Source organism: Castor canadensis, chromosome 8 (assembly GCF_047511655.1).
Source record: "Castor canadensis chromosome 8, mCasCan1.hap1v2, whole genome shotgun sequence".
In the NCBI taxonomy this organism is placed as follows: domain Eukaryota; kingdom Metazoa; phylum Chordata; class Mammalia; order Rodentia; family Castoridae; genus Castor; species Castor canadensis.
The window spans coordinates 56,505,640-56,518,457 of NC_133393.1; the positions used below are offsets into that span (position 1 = coordinate 56,505,640).

Below are 12,818 nucleotides of genomic sequence, written 5' to 3' on the forward strand. Positions count from 1 at the left end.
GCTGGGGATATAGTGCTCAGCAAAAGACCCAAAATGGCTGCTGTTCTGGGGCTTATAATACAGTAACAGAAAATATTAAACACATAATTACAACATTTTAAATCATTAACCTATACAAAGTAAGCCCATGGGGTCCTGTGAAATGGTAGTATTATCATGGAGAAATATTTAAAAGAAGGCTTTCTTGGGTATTGATTTTTACAACAAGAATCTTTGTAAAATAATAAGGAATAAGGAGGAATGAAGGTGTAGTCCAGAGAGACTGGTGTGTGAGGCACATTGCCTAGCTGGCTCATTGGACCAAACCAACAAGTTCATGGAATTTCTGACAATTTGTCATTCTAGGATTAGGCTCTTGATCTTACTGAATCACTCACAGTGATAGAAGGAATTATATTCTGAGGTTTGAGGAAAGCTTGCCCTCTATTTGACCAAAACAATACTTTCATTATTTAGCCAACAACCAAAAGAAGAAGAATGGAACCTGCAATCTGAGATGATTAGAGAATATTTTTATATTGTCTAGTTAAATGTTCCAATAATCCCTCTTCTTCAGCTAAATACACTAAGTTTAAAATGATATTTTATGTCATTTCAGGGGGCAGAAAAAAGCAAGCATCTGAGGTCAGGTTCATTCTGGACTGAATGAGTTATGAATGTGAATCTAGCTCCTGTGTGCCTCCATGATGTGTCTTGATTGTTGGCATCCTACCACTGTGACTTGCTAGATTCATTAATGCCATTTGAAGCTCAATGATTCAAAGCTATTTTGCCTCTTCTCTGTTTTTTTCTGTACTGTCTCCTGTCTCTGCTTCCTTTTATTTGTGTCAGAGTCTATAACTACTATTTTAAGTATTTGTAATTGCTAGTTATTCATCATGATGAAAATAGGCATTGGAAAGGCTATAAGGAAAAGACAGTAACATACTTCCTAGATGCATCGTCATTGCTGTTATACTCAATAAGAATAGAAATGAGAGAGTTTATTGTTCATTTATTTTCATATGTATTGTAAATATCTTATAAGAAGAAAAGACACCACATGTAAAAGTCACTGCATTTTACTCAATATTCCCATTATAAAGAGTAGTCTGAAATTTAATATTTAATTTGCCAAGAAAAATAACCATATTTTCTATATCACATTGAAGACATTAAAACAAATTTTATATAATATAAATAAATGTAAAATATTTCTTTCAATGCACTGATACATAATTTATACCTTTAGAAATTAATCCTAAGCAGAATCCAAATTTTATAAAAAATTAGAAAATAACTCTTGCTATGGTTTGATTTGTAATCATGATTATAAGAAAGAAATTACATATCAAATTTAATTTTATATAAATACTTATTGATGTAGACATTAGAAAGGAAATATGTCATAGAACATCAAGTAGTGATCTGTGCTTGAAGAAAAATAGAATAAGTGGATGTATTTTAATCTATCTTAGTATATACAAGATTTTCTGTAATAAAAGCACAGTCATAATAGAGTTTACATTTTTAACTTCCATAAAAGGGAAGGATGTTTTCCTAAATCACTATAAAAGGAATTTTATGCAATTGAAATTGAATTGCTGATTCTTCATATTCTTATTCATGCCAGACATTAGTGTTTATTTCAGAAATTTTGAAGAGTGGTGAAAATTAGCTGCTGTAAGTGGCAGTGAGTATATAAAAATTAAATGACCACATTCTTAGCCTACCAGAATTAAAATTTTGGGATTTAGTGATAAACTTAAATAAACTTAATGATCATATCCTAATTGCATAATTCAAAACACTTTTAGTCCAAGGATTTTATCATTATATTAGAATGTTGTGAGTTACAAATTTGTATACCTCATATATTTGTAATATTTGTAACCATAATTCTTTCTCTCAAATAGTGTAAATCTGTGGGCTATAATTTGTTTGACATCAAAATGATTAGCAGTAAGAGAGATTTAGCAATTTTATTTAGGGGTATGTACTACCTACTACTCCTAGTTTTTAATAATTACATTATATTTATGCTTTACTTCAAAATGAAAGACAAATATTTGGTAATGCTATTCACTTTTGTTGAGCCAATCATTCAATTTCTCTCTTGTATTCTCTCACATATTTACAAACATAAGCCAGAACATTATAAAAAGAAGAAGTATTCCTTAATAGGTTATTAATACATCAATGAACCAGGAAGAGAGAAAACTATTATAATGAGAATCTCAAAAGCTCATTATTACTCATTGAAATTTGGATTAAGTATGCTGTCTGTGTTAAATGTTACTTTCCTCCAAGTAAATAATAAAGCTTTATCCTGTTAATGCTTTTTTGCTATTTTCCTATTATATGTAGACACATTTTTCCATATTTTAATTTGTGGGAATCTCAATATTTGGGAATAAGTGCTTTCATCAGTCCTCCCAAAATTAATTGTTCTTTCTAACAAGAGAAATTTTACTTTGTTGCTAAATCTAAGAACTAGTATTTGTGGCATATCTATTGCTTGAATTTTTTTCCACCAAAACCCAGTATTTACCATAACCATAATACATTTTCATAATTTAGATCTTTGTTTTGTTCAAATTTGTTATAAAATTTCATATTTGTGTTGCATAAAAGACAGTATTAATTGGTTTGTTCTTTTATTTCTACTGATTCCATTTGCTTTAAATTTAGGTGAGCAGGGAAAACTACTTAAGGTTCTTTTTCTGTCTGAATATATTATATTCTATGAAAAAATGGGCAGGTGATTGGAGGGGTAGGACCTGTGGAGTCATACGCTGTTTCAGTAATTTTAACTCATCCAAATTACTTTTAAAAGCTTTCTTTATTTTTTAATTGAAAATATAAAACACTTGTTGAATTTTTATAAGGTTTTTAAAGATTTCAAATAATTTTCCAAGTATATTTATAGCAGGGTGTACCATATGTAGTTTTGTGACATTTCTCCTTTTTTTAGCTTTTCCTTCAAAGGACTTGTTGTTTAACATCTTTTTCATTCTCCTGCCTTCCTTCTTCTTGTCATTGTTATTATTTGAGGGTGATTACCATTATTAGCACTAACATATTGTAATTATGACCCCCTCAAAAGAGTCAAAGATCTCACTTATTCACTTTGCATTGAATAAGTACCAGAACCACAGTGTTATAATTCATTCTAAGTTTTAAACAAGAAAAGACACAGTATATCAAATTTCCAGGGGTTAAGAAGATTCCCGAAATACGTTCCTTCACTCCTTGTATTTCGAGGCATGGAAATGAGCTTTTCTCTTAAATTAATAGTATAGTTTCCTAAATGAATATTTACCCTCTCCAGTGTTGGGAATATTTTTATAATTGGATGCAATGATGTTTCTCACAGATGTATAGCCTGTGATGACTGGTTGACTACATCCTCGTTCAACTCTTCTGGGTTGTCTTTTCTTGTTGATCTTTTCCAAGTTCTAATCCTTATTTTTCTTCCTTTACAAAAATCACTTTGACAATTTAGTTAAACAGAAATGTCCCTTGCCACCAAACTGCTATTATTTAAATTGGTTATAAAAAGTATTCATGTCTTTATTAAAAATCATTTTCTATTTTTACTGTTTTATTTTATAGTTGTATAAATTGTAGAACCAAGTCCCAAGTAGCCTTAGGATACAGAATTTGTATATTTCCGACACATATAATACCTTTCTGGACTTTATAATCACTGTTCAGTTGTTAGTATGTAATTCTAATCATCCTAACATAAGCTGATAGAGAAAAGTTACCTATATGCATTTAAAGCATACTTTATGAAATATTTAAGTAGAAATATTTCTAACTCAATTGATTTATATTCCCTACACACTTTAGAGTGTCAACTACAAATATTGTAAATGTATTTTCTAGGCATCACAAATTTGTGTGACTCTGACTTCCTTATTTCTCAGATATTCTATGGATTTATTTATTTATCATTTACATATTTTTCTGTGTAATTAAGAATGGATCAAAATAAAACAAAATCTCTCTCAAACTTAGATGAAAAAGTTTTCATAAAAAATTTCCTAATACACATATATAAATAGAAAGGCAGTTTTATATATATATATATATATGTATAATATATAAAATTATATATACATATATATATAATTATATTGCCAAATGGTCACTTGACATGTATTGTGAGAAGAACTGTCTCTACAAAATATACTCATGCATGTGAAATGAAACAAAATTTGATATGTGGTGATTTTTTAATTAAAATTATAGTGACAATTTTTCAATACAGTGATACAGGCATTATTATAAGAGACAGGCAGAGATATATGTAGTAATGTTTTAACATAGAAAAGAGAGTGACATACATCATAGACTAAATAAAATCATGTGAACACTCACTATAAGCAGTAAAGTACTCGACCTTAATATTTTGCCAAAGACGTGTTCTTTCTTCCATTGCTGTTTCTTAGATATTCATAGAAATAACTATATCCTTATAAAATGTTCTTTCTTTTGCACTTCATGTCTGTGGAAATGAATTAAATAAAGCAAGATGTATTGTGAAAAAAAATCAGCAGGCAGTTCTCTTGAAGACCCAAGCAGCATGTGGTGGTAAAACTGAAAAATCATACAGTTACATAATTAAAGCATCTATTTAGAGAATACAGCACTATTCTAGAAGCACATACTTATTTTAAAGGATTTAGAGAGGGTATTTTTATTTTTTCTGTACAGCTTAGAATAACTTCAGAAAATTTCCTTACAGGTTTGTTTGAAGGAAATATTAAAAAGTACCTAAAAGGAAGTTTAGTTAGAGTAATATTCTTGGCAAGTTATTCTTCTTAGATTCTCTCTTATTTTTGTAATTTTTCTTTGCTTTGATTATTTTATGCTTTACACAAAGTGCAGTTCTTGGGAAGGATTTTACCATTAAATTGAACACAGGCTTGGGAAGGACTGTAATTATAAATGTATGGGCTTTAAAAAGTGCCTGACACTATTCACAACAGCCAAGTTATGGAAACAGCCAAGATGTCCCACCACTGATGAATGGATTAAGAAAATGTGGTATCTATACACAATGGAATTTTATGCAGCCATGAAGAATGAAATGTTATCATTTGCTGGTAAATGGATGGAATTGGAGAACATCATTCTGAGTGAGATTAGCCTGGTCCAAAAGACCAAAAATCATATGTTCTCCCTCATATGTGGACATTAGATCAAGGGCAAACACAACAAGGGGATTGGACTTTGAGCACATGATAAAAGCAAGAGCACACAAAGGAGGGGTGAGGATAGGTAAGACACCTAAAAAATTAGTTAGCATTTGTTGCCCTCAATGCAGAGAAACTAAAGCAGATACCTTAAAAGCAACTGAGGCCAATAGGAAAAGGGGACCAGGAACTAGAGAAAAGGTGAGATCAAAAAGAATTAACCTAGAAGGTAACACCCACGCACAGGAAATCAATGTGAGTCAATGCCCTGTATAGCTATCCTTATCTCAACCAGCAAAAACCCTTGTTCCTTCCTATTATTGCTTATACTCTCTCTACAACAAAATTAGAAATAAGGGCAAAATAGTTTCTGCTGGGTATTGAGGGGGTGGGGGGAGAAGGAGGGGGCGGAGTGGGTGGTAAGGGTGGGGGTGGGGGCAGGGGGGGAGAAATGACCCAAGCCTTGTATGCACATATGATAATAAAATAAAAAAAAAAGAATAGAAAAGAGAAAGACAAGAAAGAAACTGAAATATAAATTTCATTAATGAATATCTAGATGATTTATTTAGAGAAAGCAGAACTTGTGAATTTTGGCTAAAACCTACAAACACCTAGGCCAGAGATGAATCGAACTTTAATGTGTACATTCTGGAGTAAGTTTCGTTGTCTGGAGTAAGTGGTGTGTCTATTCAATGACCTGACTTGATGGAAATATTTTTGAGTGCTTCATAGAGGTCATTCAAACTGCCAAAGACTAATTAAAACCAGATGAGTGTGAGTTATTAAAGTTATGACCTGATAGTCTTTTTCCACTAACTAGTCTGCTGAATCCTTATGGTTCAGGGGGCCTTGACATCTGTGTTGCCATTTTCTTCTTCAGTTACTACTGATGTAGCTTCAACAGAGTGAAATGAATGTCGATCTGCCTTGGATGCTTTAGAAGTTAATTTGATTTTGAACTTCAGACTTAAACTCTATGAAGCAGAAGTGTCAGAAATAAACACACATTTATGTATTCTTGTGCGATGATTCAGCTCATCAGTGCTATACTTAGATGTATAAGTCCACAAAACAACTCAATTCTCAATTTGCAACTACAGAGTGTCAAATGGAAAATAGATCCTAAAATGTAAAATCTAGGGCTTTCAAAACCTCAGTTGCTTTGACATGATATAAGCAAAATAACAAAATGAAAAATGTCTTTTTAAAAAAATTGGATGCAATTAAAAATTAAAGAATTAACCAAATTTTAACTTATGTACACTCAACTGTTTATTTATGCTATCTCTTTTATATAATTATGTTATCTTTTTTCTCTACACATACTAAATTGTTTTTATTAATCCAGAATGGCATGCTATAGATACTGTACAGCAGGAACATTTATTCATTGCAAAAATGGCTTCCAAACCATTAAAAATGAACTTGAAATAAGAGCATGAAATAGAACAATAACATCACAACTGTTAGGAAACATTCAAAGTATTCACAAAAAATTTTATAGTTAGCATTTTAATAAACCAGACAGTTTTACAATCGCTTCATGCCAACTACCATGGCACTGAATGAACAGGTTTCAGCTCTATATAGCATTTTGCAACATCAACATGCCTAGGTTTTTATTTTATTATTATTATTAAAGTTCACTACCTACTTTATGTCATATGCGTACATAAAAGCAGCCACTGGTTTTTCATTTAAGAGTAATCTAATATGCAGAATTTGGCCCTTAAGGGTTTATGCCTCTTTATTTAAAATGCTTTCTGGATAATCTGCTACCAAACACATTTTGTTATAGGTGACATTAAAACTACATACAAATCTACCTATATGACCTCACAGCAACACATGATGAACAGAAAGTTCAGCATCAAAATAGGGAGAAAGCTAAAGTCACAGAGAATTTTGGCACATAAAGTTTTGCACACTGTCTGTCCCTGTCCTAAGGGCACAGGGCATTTGGCTAGGAGTTCATGGGAGAAACAGGCAGTTTCCACTGCTGCTCAGACAGCATCTAAAATTCCCTCACTAACGTTCAAGTCTTGTTGTCCTTCATGGCTTTTTTTTTCTTTTCATTTTTCTTTTATTATTCATATGTGCATACAAGGCTTGGTTCATTTCAATGCTACTGATTCTTAATGCAGCAATTAATGTCCATTTGGTAGCATCTGGGTTTCATACAGGAAAAAAAAAGTCAAAAAGGGAAACAAAAAATATATACACATTTTATATATAAACTTAAAAACCTTGTACAAATGAGTTGTTATATATAAGATGCTTATGCTAAGGGAAAAAAACTTTATACAGTTTCAAGAAAAATATTTAAAAAGGGACAACATACAGGTACAACAAGCAACCTCTAAAGCAATAAATGTTAGTGGTCCAACAGCTCTGTGATTCCATTAAATGCTGAATATCACCCCTTTCCCCCAAAAAGAACAACACCACAGAACAAGGTATATTAACACATTTTAACCCTTTGTTTCTGTACATTTAAATGATAACAAGTAACATCACAATAATTGTTTCACGAAGAAAAAGAAAAGGCAGTGGCACTGCACTCATTGTGTCCTTGTGGTTTAAAGAACAGGTCTAAAATGATTGGTTTGCAAGCTCATATTTAACACAAATAATACAGAATCAACTTCTTCTGGAGGGCTGCTACAAAATTGCTTCTCTCTTTTTTTTCTTTTTGTTTTTTAATCACTCTTAAAACTTAGCTATCCAAACTATGTAACAGTTATGTTACATATATATGTTACATATATATATATATATGTATATACATATATATATGTAATATGTATGTATACATTTATGTTATATATATGTATTTTAACACTACAAAGACTTTAAACAGATGTTGATAAAAATTTCGGCAGAATCATGAGATTGTTCTCTTATCTACATATTTAAAAGGAGATATTGAAATAAGAATGGGTCATATATTGACCAATGAACTCGATAAACTTCAACTCATGTAGCCATGTGGCACAAAATTAAGAGTACAAAACAAAAGTTTTCAGAGTGGGGTGAGGGGCAAACCAAGAACCTGGAAAAAAACACTTAGGGCTGACTCTAAAGCTATTCTAACGACTTGGTTGTGAGGCACAGAGGTTGGGGCTGGATCCCAGCCAGTGAGCTGTGGAAATATAAGGAAGATGTTGATGGCTGTGCGAGAGATGAGGAGGGGACGATGGGCGGCTGCAAGGCAGCAGGTGGCAGGTCCAGGGCCCGCGTTGGGACAGAGGGCAGAGGACTTACCATAGGCGGCCTCGGTCAGCAGGAGCGCAGGTGGTGGAGGCATCAGGGACAGGTGGGCCAGGGGGTCAGGCTTCAGGGACAGGGACAGAGGCTGAGTCTGTTCAGTCTGTGACCTGGCGTCTGGCGTGGGGAGCCTAGTAGGTGCAGGGACCAGGGTGGCAAGTCTAATAAGCGTCCATCTGAAGAGGGTGGGCTGAGGCAGGGTTTGCACCATAAATCCTGTGAGTCAAGCAGGAACAGAGCCCGACACTTCTTTGGAGTATTTGCATCTGCAGGGGCCTCACCAGTCTGTCTGTTGATCAAGGCACTCAGCCACGACCTTGGCTCCCATTTCTTTCATATACAACATGAACGCATTAAGGGGCTTCTTTATGTGGGGCTTCTTTTCTTCTTCCTTTTTGGAGTCCTGATGCTTTGAGTTATGGAATAAGCCGACGTCAAGCTGGGAGGATTCCTGTTTGACTGTTGCTGTGACTATGGTACCGTGGGGTATGTCTGTCGTGTGTAGAGTACGATGTGGTGGAACCATGTGGGGAGGGAACCTAGAAGACAGAAAGCTGGACACGGAAGCATTGATGGGATAGGGGTGTCTGAATCCTCCTGTCGTGATTGGGTACTCTGGTTGACCTTGCTGTGGTACTAACCATCCTACCGGATGGGGGATTTGTCCTATGGTTCTGGGTGATAGCGGTTAATATGGAGATATGTCTGGAGGGTGCAAAGGCCGTGGGATTCCTGTTTTGGGGTCCAAGTCAGCTGGTAAGTGGGGAGGTGGGTTCCCTGGGGTGAAGTGTTCATTGCTGTAGGAGAAGAGAGGCGTGAGTGGGTGAACAGGGTGGGGGTACTGCACCACCGGCACTTTGTTCTTGACAATGTGCGCTGGCGATGGTGAGTGGTCATCCTTGAGGGCTTGTCTGCTCTGGAGGCTCCCTGCCTGGACACCAAGTAGCGGCCATTTCATCTAAAGACAGGTTCAGGCGGTGGGCGAGAGAGATCCATTGGGGAAGTAGGGGCTCCTGAGGTCGGGGATCATGATGAAGGGATAGCCAGGATAAAGTGGCCCCTTAAAGAGCCCTCCATCTTGCCTTTTGGTGGTTTCCTACAAACTTTCCCGGGATTTATCCCGGAAACTTTTGGAGCGAAGTAGAGGCCGTATTTCTGCCTCGGAATCAGAGGAGCTATTCTGATTTGTTTCTGATTCATTGCCTGGAGACAACTTTACATCAGCTAAGTCCCTCCCTGCAGAGGAGTTGTCCCAGCTCTTCTCCTCCTGCTCGCCCTCCTCTTTGAGGAAATCTAATTATGTTATCTTTCTGCCCAGTTCCAATCACTAACAACTTGAAATTCCCAATTAAATCTGTCTGCCTTCTTACTTGAAAAACCTCACTATGACTAAATTGTCTAAGGTTTTTATTAATATAGAAACCTGATTTGAAGTTATGGTGACCATTAAGAAGTTTTTTTCTCAGTTAGATCTTAATTGTAATGAAAACCAGCACCAATACTTTAAAAAAATCAGAATTTTACAAATTTATGGTCTAATTTTTATCTTGAAAAAATAAAAGTTGACATCTCAAAATATTCTAAAGAGTAAATTTGTTTCCATGAAGTTATTCATTTTGTTCTTTTATTATTGACCTCTACTAATAAATGATACTCACTCACTCTGATAGAAAATTATTCTCATTTCACAATAATCACCTTGCCATAAACTAAGTCTTAGTCCATAAAATATATTTAGTTACAATATATTTTTTGAATATTATACAATACTTTTGCAATTGCCCAAAACATTTATATCTATCAAAATGGGATTATGATGTGCCTGAGTGACTTAATTTTCCAAGTATTTTTATTGCACAATATTCATTCATCCATTTTCAAAAAATGTCTTGAAGACCTCTTAAATACCAGGCACTGTTCTAGGCAGAATAGATGTAGCAACTAAAACAATAAAGTCCCTATGCATCATTGGCTTTATATTATGAAGGAGGGGAGGTAGACAATAATGGGTAAATAGAGTCTAGTAATTTTATGCTAATTGTTTTGGAGAAAAACACAATAGGGAAAACTGGATAAAAGTAGTCAGATGGGCTGAGGTTCATATTTTATATTATGTGGTCAAAATGTTCTGATTAAAAGATAGAATTAACACTAATTTTATAAGGAAAATAGAATGCTCTTGGAGAGGCCAAGAGCAGCCTAGGGCTGCAATGGAGCATACAGTGAAGAGTCCAGCTAACTTCCAAGACTGAATGAGATACAGTCCTTGCTGGAAAGGGCATGTGTGTGGTTTGTCTCATGGCAAAGAAGTCACTATGGAGCCACACCAGTGGAATTTGCTTGAAATCTGTCCTCAAGGTCTTGAGCAAATTTTTCATTCAGAGACATCTAACAAGAGGCACTGAACTGAAGAATCACTTGAGCAGAGTTCTGGGGAAAGTTACTGTTTTCTGGGTATGGCAGGTGACCTTGCTGGTGTTGTAGAGATGAAGTGTGCACAGTAGAAAGATATGCTTCTGCATGGTCCAAAACAAACACAAAATTCACTAGCACAAGACAGTGGATAGAAAAGCGTCCCAGAACCAGGAAGCAAAACTCTTTCCTCTTGCTACATCTCTCCAGTTATCTCTATTAACAAACTGTCCCTTTTCACAGATTACACAACTAATAATGGTTTGAAGCTTAAAGCAATAACTGACAGACATGTAGAAAGGAATCATGAAAATTTGTTCTGATGAAGTGAAGACCCTGAAGAAAATAAGAGAGTAGGTTATGCACATATCTACGGAAAGAGCATTCCAGAGAGATGAAGCAAGTGTAAAATGGCATAACTCAAAAATGTGTTTCACATATTGTGACATAACAAGGATGTCAGTTTTTCTGGAGCAAGCAAAAGGAGAAAGATGTAGTTGAACATGAGTTCAGTCAAGTAGCAGGAGCAGAAGTAAGACTAAATAAGGAATATGTGTTTAATTTTCACTGAAAAGAGAAGCAGGCCTCTCTCGGTGTCTCGCTTGGACCTCACCATCATCCCGGGACCCCAAGGACTTTTGCGTGCAGCAGTGGGTGGGAGACAGGGGAGCCTCTGCCCATCTTCTGCTGGGAGCATGTCTGTCGGCATGACATGCCGGGCAACAAGTGGCTGGCTGGTCATTGAGCGTGACATCAGCCGCTGGGTGCAGAGGCACCCAAGGGGCAGCCGCCTCATCGGCCACCACAGTGCAGAGGTCGCCAAGGATGCTTTCCACACCTTCCACCAAGATCTCCATTTTGTGCACAAGTTCCTGTGGCCCCTGCTGATAGGAGAACTGGCCCCAAAGGAGCCCAGCCAAGATGGAGCTCAGAATACCCAGCTGATCAAGGACTTGTGAGCACTGTGTCAGACAGCCAAAGACATGAAGCTGAGGCTGATCCCATCTTCTTTGCTCTCCTTCTGGGCCACATCCTGTTCATGGAAGTGCTGGGCTGGCTCATCGTCTACCTCCTGTCCCTGGCTGGGTGTCCAGTACTCTTGCCGCACTCATCCTGGCCATCTGTCAGGCTCAGAGCTGGTGTATGCAGCAGGACCAGGGCCATGCCTCCATCTTCAGGAAGTCCCAGTGGAACCAGGAAGCCCAGCAGTTTGCGATGGGGCTGCTGAAGGGCTTCTCCGCCCACTGGTTGAACTTCTGCCACTTCTAGCACCATGCCAAACCTAACATCTTCCACAAGGATCCGGATGTGACAGTGGCACCTGTCTTCCTCTTAAGGGAGTCATCTGTGGAGTAAGGCAAGAAGAAATGCAGATACTTACCCTACAGCCACCAGTACCTGTACTTTGTCCTGATTGGCCCACCACTGCTCACCCTGGTGAACTTTGAAGTGGAAAATCTGGCATACATACTGGTGTGCATGCAGTGGACAGACTTTTTCTGGGCCGCCAGCTTCTACTCCTACTTATTCTTGTCCTACATCACCTTCTACAGTGTCCCTGGGGCACTGCTCCTCTTTGTTGCTGTCAGGGTCCTGGAGAGCCACTGGTTCATGTGGATCACACAGATGAACCACATACCCAAAGAAATTGGCCATGAGAAGCACCCGGACTGGGCCAACTTTCAGCTGGCAGCCACTTGCAACGTGGAGCCCTCACTCTTCATTGACTGGTTCAGCAGGCACCTCAACTTTCAGATTGAGGACCATCTCTTCCCCACAATGCCGAGGCACAGCTACCACAAGATGGCCCCTCTGGTCAAAGCACTGTGTGCTAAGCATGGCATGTATTGTGAGGTGAAGCCTTTTCTCACTGCCCTGGTGGACATAATCAGGTCCTTGAAAAAGTCTGGCAATATCTGGCTGGATGCCTACCTCCACCAGTGAAGGCAGCAT

The 12,818-nt window shown here is 36.8% G+C and overlaps 2 pseudogenes; one reads left to right on the forward strand and one right to left on the reverse strand.

Annotated features, from left to right (window-relative positions):
- Window positions 1-8,270: 8,270 nt before the first annotated feature.
- On the reverse strand, window positions 8,271-9,498 carry LOC109678057 (transcription factor 7-like 2 pseudogene; annotated as a pseudogene).
- A 960-nt stretch (window positions 9,499-10,458) lies between these two features.
- LOC109702776 (fatty acid desaturase 3-like) lies at window positions 10,459-12,809 on the forward strand (annotated as a pseudogene).
- Window positions 12,810-12,818: the final 9 nt, after the last annotated feature.